Here is a 17,730-nt window from a genome sequence, read left to right as displayed (position 1 = left end):
CAGGCATGCACCTAGTAATGCGACTGTCACCTTGTTAGGAGCAATTTGCCACAGTGAGTTGTGCAATGTAATTTTCATACACAGAAATCTCCAACAGAATTCTGGCTGGTAACAATAAAGCAGTATTGCTTATAAACTCCGTTCTTATAGCTGATGGAAGAATGACTGCATCTATGCCTTTTAAAAGCAGGGTAGATTTGATTTAAATTAAACATGTTATTATTATTATTTAAATTTTTAAAACTTTTTTTGTTTAATTGTGATTATTATCCACCCTGGCATTTATAAACTATAAGATGTTAGTAGTTGATTCCAAGCCATCTGTTTGGCTTTAAAATAACTCAGCTACATTTACAACTGATCATACAACAAATGCTAACATAATACACCTTCCTCCAGTATTAAAATATATTTAAGTGTTACTATTTCATGAGGCAAATGATTGGTTTTTGATTTCCAAATACTCGATCCTAGTACCCTGAACCAAGGTTAACTCCTCTTGCTCCCGACATGACTAGGTATTCACACTCTGTCCGCTGACACAGCAAAGTCTCCATACTGTACCTTCACTTCAAATACTGTATAGGGCCCCTTTCTTCAATAATGTCCCTCCTGTAGTTATCTAGGAGCCAGGATGTTGTAGTAGAAGATAAAGTTGGACTGGGACTCTGGAAACATATGTTTAAACCCCTCTGAGCCACAAAAGTTACCCCTTCAACCTCAAAACACGCCCACTGCTGTTAAGCCAGAAGTATATCTGCACTGTTTAAAAGGCGGATCTTCAAATTCTACACTCAACATATTCTTTTACAACAAGGGTAGGGAATTTCTTTTAGGCTGAGGGCCAATTTCAATTCCAGAGGGGGGTGTATTTGTGGTGGGGAAGGTCAAAGAAAAAAGAGTGGAGCTAAAAATACCAGTATATTTTAACCCAAATAATAATGATGATGGTGATAAATAATCTTAGAACCGCAGAGCTGGAAGGGACCCTACGGACCATCCAATCTAGCCACTGATAAGGAAGGAGGCACATATGAAGCACTGCACTCTGTTCTAAACTAAGCCAACCAAGAAACACTAGGCAAACTTGATTGCTTCTGTTCTGACTTGTTTAGATTGTGAATTCACCTTTACCAAATTCTCCCTCTCTATTCTGTTCAAATCTTACTGAAATGAATTGACTGCTTCAATTTCCCCCTTCAAATTACATAAAACCCCTATCAACAAACTTCTAACTCAGCTCTTCTGCTTGTTTATTTACTAAAAACAAACAAACAAACAACCAGTTAGCACCCTCCTCCCACTATCAAGTTATGGATGGCTTTTAGCATGCCCTTATAGTAACTCCTAAAATGAAACTTCCTTCTCTCTGGCTGGGGCAATTTGACATAGACGGTCATAGGAACAATTTCAAAGAGCAAAAGCATGGGTATGTGCTATAGGCACACAGACATAAGTGATCAGAGAGTTTTTGAGGAGTCAAAAGGAGTAATCAAAACTAGGGAATAGAGAACATCATCATGTTGCATGGGCACAACAGATTGCAGTTTTTTAAAAAGGAAGCAGGGTTCTTTGCAGCTGCCCGACAGCCAGCAAGTCAACAAATGACAAACTACCACCAAGTAGTGGTAGTTTGCCCTAAATACGCAGAACTCTACAGAAATTCCCTCATCTCATAGCATTCATCTCATCCATTATATTTACACACACACAGATAAACACACATATATAATGTATATGATGTGCATACACATACATACACACACAAACACTCTACCTATCTATACTCTCTCTCTCTCTCTCTCTCTCTCTCTCTCTCTCTCTCTCTATATATATATATACACACACACATACGCAAAATCTATCTATCTACGCGCGCGCGCGCGCGCGCGCACACACACACACACACACACACACACAGAGAGAGAGACAAAAATCAGCACAGCATTGTGTCTCCTTGCCTAGAAAACGACAAATCTTCCCATGGAACTGCCGCCAAAGCGTCCCGCTTCATCCCTTTCGGTCTCTCTATCCCAAGCCGAGAGTTCAGCCCCCTGCCCGGCCACGCTCCCGTCCTACTCGGAAGTAAGCCCCATCAACTGTCGCTCCAGAGTGGATCCTTGCCGCAAACGGCGCCCGGTGGGTCCCAGCTACAGCCGGGGGGGGGAGGGTCTGACACACCTGGGCTGCCCCACTCGCCCTTCCCCACCCTCTCCCAGACCCAGTGTACCAGGCTCCCCCCCCACACGCGTGTTTACTCAAAGGTAAGTCCCCCTTCGCCCCGTTGAGCTTACTCCCGTGTAAGCATGCTCCAACTGGAAGCGCTCCTCTTCCCGCAAGAGACAAAAGCAGGGCTTGGCGGGGAGAGCCCGGCCTCTCCTCGGTGGCCGTTCGGCCCGCGGGCTGCCTCAACCGCCGCCGCCGCCCGCGGAGCCCGCCCCGCCTTCCCCTTCCACCCAATAGCGGCAGGGAGTGGGCGGCCTCGGCGGGGCCGATCGGAGCGATGTGGGCCGGGCTTCCTCGCCGCCCCTGCCGTCGTTACAAGCCGCCGCCATGATGCTTGTTTGCTTTCAATGAGTGTGAGAAGGAGGCGGAGGAGGAAAAGAAGGAGGAGGCGAAGGAGGAGGTGGGGGGAGCCAGTTCTCCCGTCCGGCCCGCGGCAGGAAACAAAGAGCCAGGCAGGCAGTGCAGCGACGGGGATGCTGCAGCTACAGGTACGGAAAGGGGCGGGCGAGAGGGGGGGGAGAAGAGAAGAGCCCGAAGGCGGCGGTGGCAGCAGCAGCCCCGTCGGCCCAGCACCGCTCCGGGGGGGGGGGGTGCCCTTCTTTTCTCCTTCCTGGGCAGATCGGTGGGGTGGGGGCCGTGGCAGCCGCTTGAGGAGGGCAGCTTTCCAACGGGAGGGGGGGCAACCCGAAGGGAGGAGGGCGAAGAAGGGAAACGGTTGGGGCTGCTCTGTGGGCAGAAAAGGGGGGAGAAGCGATGCCCGGACAGTAGTGTGTGTGGGGGGGGGAAGGGAGAGAGGGAGGCGGAGAGCGCCGCTGCTTCGAGGTCGGGCAGAATTAGAGGCGAGCGGGGGGGGGGCGCAAATAGCTGACTTTCCGCGGGGCTGAGGGAGAAACGCCTTGTGGGTCGAGGTGTCGTGGGAGAGGAAAAGGCAATGTGGACGAGGGGGGCAGTTGGGGATGCCCCTGCGTGACAGGAGTGGGGCGCCGATATTGGTACTCCGGGACAAGGGGGGGGGAGGGCACCCGCGGGTGAGGTGGGGGCATGTTTTCTGTCCTCGGGGGAGCGAGTGGCGACCGTTTGGGGGGTAATCCTAAGGAGAAATATTATGGCAGTCGAAGGGAAGCCCCCGCGACTCCTTTCGACAGTAAAAGAGGGGGCGGGGGACGGGGGCGGACAACGAGGAGAGGCAGGAGTTTCCCAGAGTCTGTAAATATGAGGAGGAGTGCAAGGCCCAAGTCTTCCTGGCGGGTTTTAAAGGCTTTTATATCGGGCACCTTGGGGCAGGAATCTTTTTTTGGGGGGGGAGTGGGCATTTTGGGGACTAGGGAGAGATGAAGAGGGAGGGGTGGCCAATAAAACTACGAACAGGGACGTGGTGCTCGTGTACAGGCGCTTGAGAGGGGGTCCCTTTTGCTACCAAGGTTTTGTAGGCGGTTTTAAATATATACATATAAAATATATATAAATTATTGGTGCCCGTTTGTGGTGTTGTGTATATGTGCGAAGGGGGGGGGAGAAGGAAGATCAGGAGCTTAACTTAAAATGCCACCAGACGAAAAGCGTCTCGTCTGCAGCAAATGCAAGACTCGGTGCCCTGGTAGGAGAAGGCACCGAGTCCCTCACAAGGAGAGGGAAAAAGTTTCTGGCCTAGGCAAAAAGGACGGTTGTTTTGCGTTTGAAAGGGGGTGGGTGAGCCTTCCTGGAAGCTGTGGGAAGGTTCTGGAGGAAGTGACGTTCGGGAGGCTTGTTGACAACAGCCGAGGAGCTGGGCTGGTGGGGGGCCCGGGAGGTCGGAGGTGGGCCCTTATTTGAAGTGGGAGGAGGAAGAGGAAGAAAGGCCCCTTCACCTGCTGCTTCTAGATGCCATTAGGCTTCCAAAAACGTGCAGATGTCGATCTGGTGAAGGGATAGGCACATGGCCTAGCATGGCACCCTCTGTAAATGTTTGCACACACACACACCAAGGCAGCTGCAAGATGACAGGGACAGATGAAACTAGCTGCAGGCTTAAGCCTTTCTGGGGGTCCTCTCTAGAAATAAGGAGGAAGAAAGGGGGCCTTGCAGGGGACGTGTGTGTCTCTGCCCTTCGACACTCTTCCTTGTTTCTAGAAGAAACTGCTGTTCGAATTTGAACACCTAACTTCCAAAAAAAAAGAAGAAGAAAAAAAGAAGCTCTACTGAGAATGAGTAAGCCGCCTGCTTTGCCTCCTTGAAAGCAGGCGTCTGTATTTCATGGTCAATGAAAAGCTTGCTTGCATGGCTCTTGGGGCTAAAAGGCCTCGCTGGCAATAAGGAGGCCACAATAGACAGCCTGTGTTGGAAATAGAAAGGAAAGAGCTTTAGCTGAAGTGATTGACAGCGGTGGTGTCCAATGTAATAAGATGGGGGGCAGGCATTGTATTGCTGTGCAGGTAGGTGGGTGATGCAAAGAGACTCTAGAACTCACATGTAGGGGTAAATAGAAGGACTGGAATGCCATTATGCCAATCTTTTGGGTGTCTGTTCCATGTGTGTTTATGTGGAAGGGCTGTCTAATAAAATTAGGTGCTAAGAAAGCTAATGTCAGCAAATTGCAAGTAATAAAGGGGGGAATGCTAGTGTCTAAAAAGTGCAAACAGTTGTGAATTTGCTGAGAAAAATGGCTTTCTTTGTGTATTTCTATGAGGGTTGTGTTATTAATGTGTGGGTTTTAATGCTGAAATTTATTTTTGTGTCGGTCCAGGACTATACCAGAAATGTAAAAAACTAATATGGGAAATGTTTGTTTAACAATATAATGGCAGTTGCTGGTTGTGCAACCTGTACATGATTTTTTTAGATATGAAGAATTATATTTTTCGAAGAAAACAGATGCTGTTTTCAGTACAGACTGTTGTGAATTTTTAGTGAAACTGTGTTTCCAGAATTTTTCAGCAATATATAAATAAGGCAATGAGAAGATTATTATTTTCTTATTAATCAGAAGTAGGAAAAATTCTTCTGTTTAGATTAATAGGCTGTATACTTTTCCTGCAGTGCAGTACATTGATTGTGTTCTAAACAGTCTGGGATTTCTGTAGGACTGACATATTTCAGGGATATTTCTTTATCTAGATTTTACAACATTGATTCATAACATGTTAAATTCAAAAGGATTAAATAATGTTTGTGGTAATTATTTGGTTTGCATGTAAAGATTTGCCATTGTTGACTAGTAATTGTATTGTGTCTTGCATTTCTTTTTATCCTAGAGCAGGTCCTGTAATTGGGATTTATCATCATTTCCACTGGGGTAATTTTACAGAATTATCCACCTTGTGTTCTCTCTGCTGGTTCATCTGGACTCTGGAGTGTCCTACTAGGAATGATGCCTTCTCTGGGGTTTTATTCAGTACTGTTGCTGAAGTGGAGCCTTTCGCATATGGATTAAACCTTTATTCACTTTTCCATGAATTGCGTGGACTCAGTTCATTGTTTTAAAGGAGACTGATATGCATCACTTTGTTCTGAACTCTTGTGCACAGTCTTGATAACTTCAGGCTGTTTGTGCTTGAATCATTGAGGAAGAACTGAAATATAAAAATAAATGCATGGGCAGGTAATGATTTTTAGTGTTTTCTGTCTTCAGATGTTCTTTTTCATCTTAAATTTTTATTGATTGATAGCAATGTTTTCTCTAATTTTGGGGAGCACTAGGAAGGGGCTCTGCCCTGTGCACATGGGGTTCTCGCCACAACTGGAAACAAATGGGCAACAACACTGGCATGGCTGTATGCACCCAATGCAATGCTGCATGCTAACACAGCTGTGTGGCTTAGAAGGATCATTGATTCATAGGGTGTATTATTTAATAAGCATGTTAAAATGATAGGCCTAGGTGTTTCTCAAAATAATTATGCCAGCATTTGTATCCATACCTGACAATAGATTGCATTCTTCTGGTGGAAAATAAATTGGTTGAGAGTGGCAGAGTTGAGGTGGACTTCTGAAAGCACTGTGTTCATCTTAATTAAATTCAATATAGAATTAATATGTAAGTAGGTTAAATAACTCTTCAGATCCAATGCTGATGTTCACATCCTTCTAACGTGATGTTACTGATGCTGGGAGCCATGCTAACAGCTCGTGCTCATGTCTAAGACAATTTGTATGGTCTGTACCACTTGATATTTCAGTGCACAGATAGAGCATAACCTCACTGAGCATTGTGCAAATGTTATATCCAGTGTGTGAGAGTACTAGGCATAGATGGCTATGAGGCATTCTGTTGTGCTTTCCAAGGTGTAGCAGTTGAAAATTTCTATATGGTAACATGGACAGGAATCTGTGGTGAATTGTAAAAAGAAAACACAATCCCACTCCAAACCTAATCAGTATATTAGATATTTGCGCCCCTTTGCCTCTAGGCCAGTCTTCCCACAAAAGGTGTTACCTGCTGTATACCTATAAAAGTCAGGGAGAGATAGTTTTGGTCCTCCAAATGTTGTGAGACAGCGGCTTACAGCGTCGGTTATCATTGACCATGCTAACAATGGCTAGTGTGAGTTGTGGTTCTCGAGTGTTTTTAGTCTTACAACTTGCTACCGTTTAATTGGCATTGATGCGTGAAACATTCCATCCTTCCTTGGCCAGACTCTCTCACAAGTAAAAACCAGGCAAGTGAAGCCAAAACCATCCTGGTTTGTATTCTGAGGCTTTGGAAGGAAGCTTTGCCTTCTATACATCTAGCGTAGTAGAACAGCACACAGCACTGGAAAGTGAGAATGGTCCTTTCACCAGCTGCAAGTCTAGTTTTTGATTTATGTGAAGGATATGCAGGAAGCAACAGTGCCTTCTGTACATCAGTCATAGAGATGTGCAAATGGGCTCGTGGTGAAAATGTGGATTTGCACCACAAAGATTCCTGTGCGGCAGCCATGAGACCTTGGCAGTTCTTTGGTGACAGCAGATGGCTCCATTCTTGTGCCATCAATGTACTATGTTTCTGTATTGAATTTGGTTCCTGCACAGCCAGGATAGAAACACAGTAAGCCTGTGTTGTAGGCCTAGACTGCTTCATCCCTTCATCAGTAAGGTAAAGGTAAAGGTTCCCCTTGACAATTTGTCCAGTCGTGTCCAACCCATAGAGCTGGTGTTTTTGTTCGAAGACAATCTTCCGTGGTCTTGTGGCCAGTGTGACTACACACGGAACACCATTACCTTCCCACTGTGGTGGTACCTATTAATCTGCTCACATTTTTGCATTTTGTGTGCTTTCGAACCACTAGGTTGGCAGGAGCTGGGACAAGCAACGGGGGCTCACTCTGTCGCATGGATTTGATCTTAAGACTGCAGGTCTTCTGACCTTGCAGCACAGAGGCTTCTGTGGTTTAACCCGCAGTGCCACCACGTCCCTTCATCAGTAATCCGCCATTATTCTGTGGTAGCAGAAGAATACAACAGGTTGGCAATAGAACTAGAAACTTTCCTTTTCGCTGCCACCAGTCCTTTTATTTTATTTTCTGGTGGACAAAGAGAATTCTACTTTCTACATATCTGACATGGAAATGAAGTGAGCTGGTACAGGAAAGGTAAAATGCTCCATGCTGGTACTAACAATGTGCAAATGTTATTCTGGGCAGAGTAAGAGGGCTTTTCCTGTTCTCTGTGCTGCATAAAAGCACAGTGACCTAGCAAAATTGGAACTAAGAACTCCATACTCTTCTGGCATTTGCCTGGGCAAAATTGCTAGTTAAGAACAAGGCTTCACTAGGCCATTGATTGCCAGATGTATATTTAGGCCAACTAAATAAGATATCCAAATTATATGAAACTACTATTTTTTGAAGCATTTGGGATATTGTAGCTGAAATCCTGTTGCTTAGTATAATAAGTTGCACTAGAATAGGCCCATTAAATCAGTGGAGATTTGGTGAATCGGCTAAATGAGTTGCAGCTAGAGTGGGCCCATTTGAATCAGTTGAACTTACAAAGAAATTGGCTCCCATCACCGATTCAGTGAACCTACTGTAGCGTGACTTACTACACATGCAACAGGATTTCAGCCAATATATTATATAAACTTAAACATTTAGTGGTCAGAAGTTCAAAACATTTTGCTCTCTGCCTAAAATACACTATCAGCACAGTTACCTACTTAAGACAGAGGTGTAGTGGTAGACAAGTTAAACAAAATACCATTTTTGGCATAGCAGTTAGTTTTTCTTAAAAAATATTTCTCACATGCAGTTAGGCTGTAAAATTTCATTTCACACGCAAACTTTGTTCTTACAAATTCATATAGTTCTCACCTATAGACACCCTAAAGCTGCAAAATCAATTTGTTACACTTTAGATGAAAGTGACAATTAAGCAGCAATTATTATTCTGATCTGTGGCTTAAAAATAAATGTGTCATATTTAACCTTGGTAGCTTAAGTTTAGCATTTTTTAAAATCATGGCTGGTCTGAGGACTATTCATTAATTTGTTCTGCAAAGGAAAAGTATATGCTGTGAAGGATCTTTTCTCTGGCAGAGAAGAGCATCTCTTCTTCAAACTGGCTTATTAGTTTTGTAAGGACATCTTGTGTCATTATTACTGACCATATTCTGCTATGCATTTTAACTCATAGGTTAGTTTTCTGCTTCATAGTGGGTCGAGCGTTCTATTTTACTTGCCCTGATGCATACAATCTCTGGTTTGCCATTTTGCAAGCTGGTGATGACACTTTGCAACAAATGGGGCCTGTAGTTGTCTAAAGAGATACTGGATGCCTCCTTGCATAACCCTGTTGTTTGGTCATTAAGTCGTGTCCGACTCTTTGTAACCCCATGGACCAGAGCATGCCAGACCCTCCTGTCTTCCACTGCCTCCCAGAGTTTGTTCAAATGCATAACCCTGGGAAAGTCCAAAAATAAATAACAGTGAATATATGGACTAGGCTAAGAGGTTCCAACCAGGGTTTCTGAACCTCTTTGCCTAGTCCATATATTCACTGTTATTTAGTTTCTGAACTATACTCACTGAATTTTTCCTGTGAACTATACTCACTGAACTTAGTTTTCTGTGAGTATAGGAAAAATTTTACACTCAGGGTAGGATGTAAAACGGGTAGGATGTAAAACAGCAGCTGTTCAGAAATTGGGGATGCATGCCCACAGTGTTTCCATTAAACATTTGTTCTTGTGTTCTTTGGGTCTTGATATATGTAGGATGAAAAACATGTAATGACTTGAGCAACGTATGTGCAGAAGAGCAATTGTTTTACCTAGGTAGAATCTCACCAACATTTAATCAAGGCAAAGCAGAGATTTTTTATTTTTTATTTTGGTACTTGAACCTTCATCAGAAAAGAGCCTGAGAAAAAGAAAAAAAAAGGCAGAAAACAATCACAGATTTATCCCATCGAAAATGCATCATGGCCGCATAAAGTTAATGCTTAAGATACTCTGTATATAGATTTTGAATGTGTGCGGACCTCCTGTCTTTCGTTACTGCAGTCCTCTGTAGGAGACTGAAGATTAAGAGCCTGCTGGAATTAGTGGGGGAGGATTCCTGTGCACTGCAAAGTGCTTTTGCTGCTATAGTGGTCAGCTGCTAAAGCTATTGAAGCTACTTCTTTCAAACCTTCAACCTAAAGGCCATCATATGCATTAGTGGTTATGTCTGCAGGGTCCTGGCACTGTAAAAACTGTTGGTCTGTGCATACATATGCTATGGGAGGACAAAAGCATGCAGAGAGACACTGTACATTGCTGAATTTTCCCAAGCTTGGATAACAAATCACAGCACTATGGTGGCTGTCAGTCATAGGTCAGTTGTGATGCAAGCAGGGAGAGAAGACTTCAGTGGGGAGTATGTCAGGCAGTCAGCTGCTCGGGCTTCCACAGCTGCTATTTTATGCACCTGAAGTATGTTTATGCTTGACCTATATTTTACTTGCATGAAATGTGAGTGCTAAGGATGAAAAATATTACATGATAACACGACCTTTGAAAACAGGGAAGTGTTTCATTCTTTATGTAAATTGGGGGTTATAGAGTACAATAGTAAAGGTGTAAGGCTTTGTAAATTAGAGCTACAACTCCAAATATGTAGGAAACCAAAGCTAAAGAGGATATTAAATCAGGCTTGTATGTTCATTTTCTTAAATACCATGGAAATAGTCTGTATTTTTAATAGTTGAGAAACTAGATATTAATTTCACTATGCCAGTTTTCTTATGTGTATTGTGTGTCTAAATACACATGTCTATGAACATAGTGCTTTTTTTCAGCATTTCTCTTTATTACTTGTAGTGTAGGCTGTTTGTACAGGAACTGCGCCAGGAAACAAGTTTGGCTGGTGCCACACTGTGGTGGGCAGGCTGACCTTCTCCCATAATGTACAGTGATAGCCTATGGACTGTAGTATCAGAATGAGTATCATGTTCAGAGCAGCAACACTTCGGCCTTCACAGCATGGCCTGAGATTCATGTCTCTGAGTACAATTTGTACTAACATCATAGTTTACTCAAGAGGGCCATCAAAATGTTTAGACTGCGGAATAGTAGACATTGGGTGTTGCTTATAATTTGTCACAGTACTCTCCTTGACAATTAAGATTATTTTGCATTCACAGGAAATTTGGATAGAGGATATATATTTAAGTATTTTGAGCTGATACTTATGTTCAAGAAGTAGGAATTTGACATTGTATAAATAGCAATTTCTGCCCAAAGCACACAGCTTTACAGTTGCAATTCCCTGTAGTACATCGAGACTATAAATAGATAACATTTCTGCTTGTTTGGTATAATTTTCATACAAGAAAAATAGTATATGGTGACAACTTGAGTAATAACTTATTCTCCAATATTAATAAAAAATGTGCACACTGGGAGCTCATCAGCTAAAAGGAAGGAAGATTCTTTGTGGTTGTGGACAATCCAAACATGGCTCTGTTGTCTGCTGTTTCAGCAGGTGTCATGCCCAGTATCCTATTAAGCCTCTGTTAAGTAGAAAGTCCCACCAACATAGTAATGCAGCATTGTGCTCCTTGCACAAATGCTGTGTAAGCAGTTCTCTGTTGAAGAAGAAAGCCTGTCTTCCACTTGTATAATAGCAAAACAATCATTCCATATTGCCACAGTGGCAAGCTTTTCCAGTTAGTGGACACTTAATTCAATAATGTTCTCAGCGCACTTGAGTGGAGAGAGGGTAGTTTTAAGAACTAGTGTACAATGCTGTGATGAGATATATTTTTGAGCAAGGGTCTAGTTTCTTCATTTTACAGAAGCTTGAATTAAATGAAGGAATGATGCTGGAGATATTTACAGAATGAATATGAGACATTTTGGAGCTAATACAGTTGAATTCTGTACTAGTATATGTGGCAAGAGAGATGGTCTGTCATGATAGACTCTTAGAGATTAGCTCTTTCGCACTGCTCTTTCTGCACACAAGTGGTATGTGTACTGTATTTTATTCGCTTCAGGTTCTAGTTTGTGCTTCTCATTGTAGATTATACTTTTCTATCCATAAAATCTCTCTTGTCCAATCAAGTATCTTCACCTTGGTTGAAAATTTTTTTTCAGTAACATCTCAAGTTTTCAGTATGAAAATGAGCAAGAGAATGAAACCTTTCATTACTGTCTTTGGCAATGTGTTATCCCCCCCCCCGACACATTGTTGTTTCATAGTCTCGGACTTCTTCCTTGCCCTGTTTGCCTACATCCCATTGCCCTTTAACCTACTCACATCTCAAAGATCCGCTTCATTCTTTTTATATATATTGCTTTTATTACCATTCATGCTGTAAAGGTAAAGGTTCCCCTTGACAATTTTTGTCCAGTCGTGTGCGACTCTAGGGGGCGGTGCTCATCCCCGTTTCCAAGCCATAGAGCCAGCGTTTGTCCGAAGACAATCTTCCGTGGTCACATGGCCAGTGCGACTTAGACACGGAACGCTGTTACCTTCCCACCGAAGTGGTCCCTATTTATCTACTTGCATTTGCATGCTTTCGAACCGCTAGGTTGGCGGGAGCTGGGACAAGCGACGGGCGCTCACTCCGTTGCGTGGATTTGATCTTACGACTGCTTGGTCTTCTGCCCCTGCAGCACAGGCTTCTGCGGTTTAGCTCGCAGTGCCACCACGTCCCTACGTTCATGCTGTAGTACACTTTTATTTAGACCAGTGGTTCCCAACCACGGATAACCCAGATGTTCTTGGACTGCAACTCCCAGAAACCCTAGTTAGCACAGCTAGTGGTGAAGGCTTCTGTGAATTGCAGTCCAAGATTGGGAACCACTGATCTAGACTAATGTGTCAACTTCCTTGAAGATAGTCACAGAGCACATTGCAACTGAATTACAGAGTACAGTATGTGGCATTAAACTGTGTTCAGCTCTGAATTTAAGAACTACAAACAAAGAAGCTTTGTAGGACCTTGCACTATCCATTCCAGTAAGTCATTTCACTTCTGGAATTCATTCAGCATAGAGCTTGAACCTTCACGTCTTGAAGATGCGAGAGGCAGTGACTTTGACTTACATCTACTGTACTTGAGCATCTCTTTGTTTCTTTAAGAAACAAGCCTAACTTGCTTTATTAATATCATAGACTATGGAAAGTGCTTTAGGAGATGACAGTAAAAATAGCAGGTGTTTCAGATTTTTCTGTCTTTATACGTAGGTTAAAGCAATGCAAATAAGCTCTTAAGCCTCCCAGTTTTTAGCTTATTTGCTACAATTCCTTTTACCCAAAATAGGAACGTTAGTCTAACTGGATTTTCTCTTCTTTTTCTTAATCTGTTTTGCAGCTCTCCTAGTGGTCAGCCATATGTGGCTTCCAATGTGGATTTGACCGGGAGTACTGCAAATCTGATGGCAGGGGGTGCAAAATCCACAGCAGCTTGAAATTTCCTTATTATCCTGGCACACTTTTACCGGTAAATATTCTGTAAAATATAATCAAACAGTTAGGGAATGAGACTTCAACAGGAAAAGTTGCTTTTCTGTTAAATAATACATTGCACTAAGTGCAAAATAGCCATTGAAAACTAGTGTTTGAAAGTTCATAGAATGGTGAATACTGTATGTGTATACTTGATACTTTTCTTTATTATTCAGTTCAAGTACAAGTGGAAAAGTAATTATGCAAAAATGTTTATGAGCATTAGTTGGGGCCTACAAATTTGGATTCATAGGATTTCAAGTATTGTCAGGTGTAGAAGGATATGCTAGTGCTTTTGTGGTATTGTTATTTATAGTAGAAACAAACATGACAGGGATACTTTACAGTGGCACCGGGGAGTCACAGATGTTGAAATTTAAAGGGAGTCAAATTTTTGTTTGTTCAGGTCAGCCAATATCTTTTTTTAAGAAATGGTGTTTGTTACCACTTGCCAAGCTATTCTGAATGAACTTCTGCTTGCATTTAGTTTTTCACAAAAAGCATAAGTTGGTTGTTGGTGTGTGTGCGTGCATGCGTATGCCCAAACAGACCCTGAAAAACTGTTGAATAGCTCACTGGTTTAGATATCTCAATGCAGATTTTTATTTATTTATTAGATTTCTATTTATTTTTATATAAATAAATTACTGCAAAGCTAGAGTTTGGGAGTTTGATTCCCCACTGTGCCTCCTTGTGAGGGACTGGGCTTGGTAGAGTCCTTGTCTGCTCTGCTGTTCTAAAATTGTTATTAGCATTTTATTATTAAATTTTAACTATCACACAAAATGTGTTAACACTATACCAATATTTTTAAAATAATGTTGTGGCTTGATACTGTAGACCAGTGGTTCTTAACCTTTGTTACTCAGGTGTTTTCGAACTGCAACTCCCAGAAACCCCAGCCAGCACAGCTGGTGGTGAAGGCTTCTGGGAGTTGCAGTCCAAAAACACCTGAGTAACCCAAGGTTAAGAACCAGTGCTGTAGACGTACTTAGAAGTATATTTGTTCTTAGTACATGTTTTACAACAGCAAATTTTACTGTAACTATAACATGACTGGATTTTGAGATCTACCAGTGAGCTCCCTATTCCTAATGATAATATGTTGGCTTACCTTTTCCTTCTGCTTGCTTTTATTTCTTCATCATCCTGTTTAATGTATTTATGTGGCTGTTATACAGGATAATTGTGCAGTGACAATCAGCTCCACCTTGTGTAGTTGTTGTTTACTTAGTGTTGTTGCATGCCTTGGAACAGATCCGTTCTTTACCTGGATTTCACAACATGACCATCACCAACTGAGCAATTGCTAGTAATAAGTAATAAGCATTAACTATGTAGTAAAGGTTCTAAAATACCATTGATCATTCTGTGCTGTTTATAGCAGATGTGGACAGGTAAATAAACAAGAAAATTCTATAACTGAAGATGCAGAAGTAAAAGCTTTCAAGAGATATAGTTGAAGATAAAACCCAGTGCTTGAAATACCAAAGCAGAGTAAAATTGGAGGGGAAAATGTATTTATTACATGGTGGGGTGAGGTTGTTGCATATCCTGCCATCAGTAACAGAACAGATCATATATATGATGGGCGAGGCTTACTGCATGTTTGGCTAATTAGAAAACTGGGAATGTGGCAGACTTTGTCTTAATTGTCTTGTTGACCAGTGGTACTGATGACTGGCTTCCTATCAGTCAGAACTTGGACACACCTGGTCCCCCAGATGTTGTTAGACTGTAACTTCAAACAGGATACTGCTGTGCTGTAAATGTGTCTTTTTAGCCAGCATAGCTAGTGGTGAAGCATTATGGGAGTTATGGTCAGCAGCTACAGGGCCACACATCCTCCCTGCCAAGTTATAAATGTGTCTTGTAGTTTGATTGTATGTCTGTAGCCATCCATTTGATTATGAATTATTAAAGAAAAATGCATTAAATAGAAGTGGGAAGCAAAATGTATGATGTTTCTTTGGCAACCAATCTAGCTAAGAAATTCAGATATATTCTCGCAACACCTGCATATTGTCTCTGTTTGAAATGGTCACATTGCTATATACGGGCACATATAATAGAGGTATTATCAAGTTAACTTAAATCTTCTTACTGACTTAACCAAGACTTGAAAAGGAATTAGTTTAGCTACTTTTCAATTCCTAGTCCTTAATGATGCAACTGGTACGTGCCATCAGATTGCCTCCAATTCATGGCAAACCATGAATGAACGCCCTCCAGAATGTTGTATCACCAACAAACAACCCTCCACAACTCAAGCAAACCCAAGACTGTGGCTTCTTTTATGGAGTCAATCTGTATAATATTTGGCCTTTTCTCCCATAATTCTTTTGTTTTTTGTCCCTAGAATTATTAACTTTTCCAGCGAGTCCTGTCTTTTTATGATGTGCCCAAAATACAACAGTTTTAATTTCGTAAATTTTGCCTGTATAGAGCGTTCAGGATCGATTTGATCTAAGACTGACTTGTTTATCTTTCTGGCAGTCCATGGTATGTATAAAGCTCTTCTCCAGCACCATAGTTCAAATGAATCATAGAATAATGGCACTGAAAGAGACCTATAAGGCCATTGAGTCCAAAATCCCTTCAGTGTTTTTTACTGTCCAACTCTGGTTTAATGCTCATTACTACTTCTGTTTTAGTTGCTGGCGTAGGCTTAAAACCCCAAAGATAAAGTCCAAAATGCCTGCCCCTATCTTTAGTTCTCCTTGCCTGTGATGAAGAAATAGGAAAAAAAGCTGCTTCATTGTATATGCATAATTAATCAACATTATTCATTTCCTGTGATGAGGTCATGTGAGCAAGTCCGTAGTAACATCATGTTGTTTTTAGTGGAGAAGGCCCACAACTGGTAGGCTGGACCTGCCCACTTCTCTGAGATGGGAGAAAGTGGAAGAAGCCATATGGAGAGGTGCCTTGACTTTTCTTTTAGGACTGCCTTTGTTTCTCGAAATAAAGCAGAATTTATTCTGTAGAAAGGAATATAGCTCAATATCTTTCTCAGATCACAGTGGTTGGTGTATAAATGTTAGTGAAATATTCTGATAATAAATACAGTGGTGCCTCGCATAGCGAGGTTAATCCGTTCCGGATTAACCTTCGCTATAGCGAAACATCACTAAACGGAATAAAAAAAGCCATAGAAACGCATTGAACTTCGTTCAATGCGTTCCTATGGCTTGAAAACTCACCGTTCAGCGATGTTTCTTCATAGCGCCGCCATTTTCGCGCCCTTGTTAAGCGAGGGCAGGGCGCGAAAATGCGGCGCGGACCTTCTGGCGGCCATTTTGGAACCGCCGATCAGCTGTTCTCCCCGGCTTCGTTATGCGAAGATCGCTAAGCGAATCGCTTAGCGATCTTCGCAAAGCGGAAAAACCCCATAGGGGCCATCGCTGAGCGAATGCTCCAGCGATGGCCCAGAGTGCCTCGTTAAGCGATTTCATCGCTCAGCGAGGCACTCGTTAAGCGAGGCACCACTGTATCTAGATTGATGAGTAAAATTTGATTTCAAATGACTACTAGGGAATATTTTGCTACATTCCAAATCACTTAGGCTACATAAACACTAATTGAAGCAATGGATTGCAGCCTGTCAGAGTACAGTCTAAGAAAACTATATGAGTTATACATTATTTGCTGATATTGTTTTTTAAAGAGTGTTTTTTTGTACTTTGTTCGATTTAGAGAAACATCTCTAATAATCTGTTATTTCGTCATCTGTTTCTCGTGCTCCTCTTCACATACGTTACCTTATGTTGTTGAGTCTGTATCCAGATTTGGTACGCAAACTGAACAGATTGTGCAAAACCCTTCTGCTTTTGGGAAGAACTTTTCTTATCACAACAGATAGTATGATCTTCCTATAGCAACGGATAATCTCTAGGTCACTGCCCTATCCCACGAAACTGCATCAAGTTATAAAACCTGCATAAGTGGAGCTCGCCTTAATCCAGCATCCACAACAGACATAGCAACATAGCATAGTGTAGCATAGTGTGTACTAGCTACTTAATCTGTGACTCCTCTGAAGGATTTACTTACCTTCTTCTGTTTGTTCTGATTATTCAACAGGTTTTGGGTCACAGACCAAGGTAATACTGCATATATTAGGTACATGGTAAGTGCTACGAGCACACTGCACTTACATTTCTTTGGCTTGTGATAACTAGGTATGTATGAGAAATATTGTGGCTACAATTTTTGTGGATTATGGCCAGGTGGACACCCTCCATGGATGGACTGGTTTTTTTAAAAAAAAAATCCAGTTGAGACTTCTGGATGGTAGGGAAGGGGAGTGTTTGTTTGTTTCCTTGTTTAGTTGTTTGTTCAGTTTTTCATGAAGCCTCGTGCCCAACAAAACATGTTAGTTTTTAAGATGCCACAAGATCTATTGTTTGTATTAGAGTGGATAAAAATCAGTGATCTTTAAAAAAGCAAATTTATTTAAATCATTTTTAAAAATCCAATTTTTAAAATGTAAATCATGATTTAAATTGTGATTTAAATCAAATCCATCCTGGTTTGTATTACCATATTTTTCTGTGTATAAAACAAGACTATTTCCTTAAATAATTAAGACAAAAAATTGAGGGTCGTTTTG

General features: G+C 42.0%; 2 protein-coding genes across 9 annotated transcripts in view; one reads left to right on the top strand and one right to left on the bottom strand.

The window, feature by feature from the left end:
* LOC140704472 (transposon TX1 uncharacterized 149 kDa protein) overlaps positions 1-2,450 on the bottom strand; it is a 31,443-nt gene extending 28,993 nt beyond the window's left edge. The window contains exon 1 of one of the 3 annotated variants that reach the window (XR_013541857.1): positions 2,295-2,450. The gene's annotated coding sequence lies outside the window, so the exon portion shown is untranslated. Of the gene's footprint in view, positions 1-564; positions 679-2,294 lie in introns of those variants that run through there. The other 2 variants (XM_072990094.2, XM_072990095.2) reach the window with 2 other exon arrangements.
* A 55-nt stretch (positions 2,451-2,505) lies between these two features.
* Positions 2,506-17,730, top strand: part of CNOT6 (CCR4-NOT transcription complex subunit 6) — a 52,257-nt gene continuing 37,032 nt past the window's right edge. The window contains exons 1-3 of one of the 6 annotated variants that reach the window (XM_078385678.1): positions 2,535-2,714; positions 12,985-13,113; positions 17,202-17,247. The gene's annotated coding sequence lies outside the window, so the exon portion shown is untranslated. Of the gene's footprint in view, positions 2,715-5,456; positions 5,804-12,984; positions 13,114-17,201; positions 17,248-17,730 lie in introns of all 6 variants that reach the window. The other 5 variants (XM_078385680.1, XM_072990090.2, XM_072990091.2 and 2 more) reach the window with 5 other exon arrangements.

The sequence above is a fragment of the Pogona vitticeps genome, chromosome 2, assembly GCF_051106095.1.
Source record: "Pogona vitticeps strain Pit_001003342236 chromosome 2, PviZW2.1, whole genome shotgun sequence".
In the NCBI taxonomy this organism is placed as follows: Eukaryota; Metazoa; Chordata; class Lepidosauria; order Squamata; family Agamidae; genus Pogona; species Pogona vitticeps.
The sequence above is the reverse complement of the archived record's forward strand: the minus strand, read 5'-3'. Positions and strand labels throughout refer to the sequence as shown.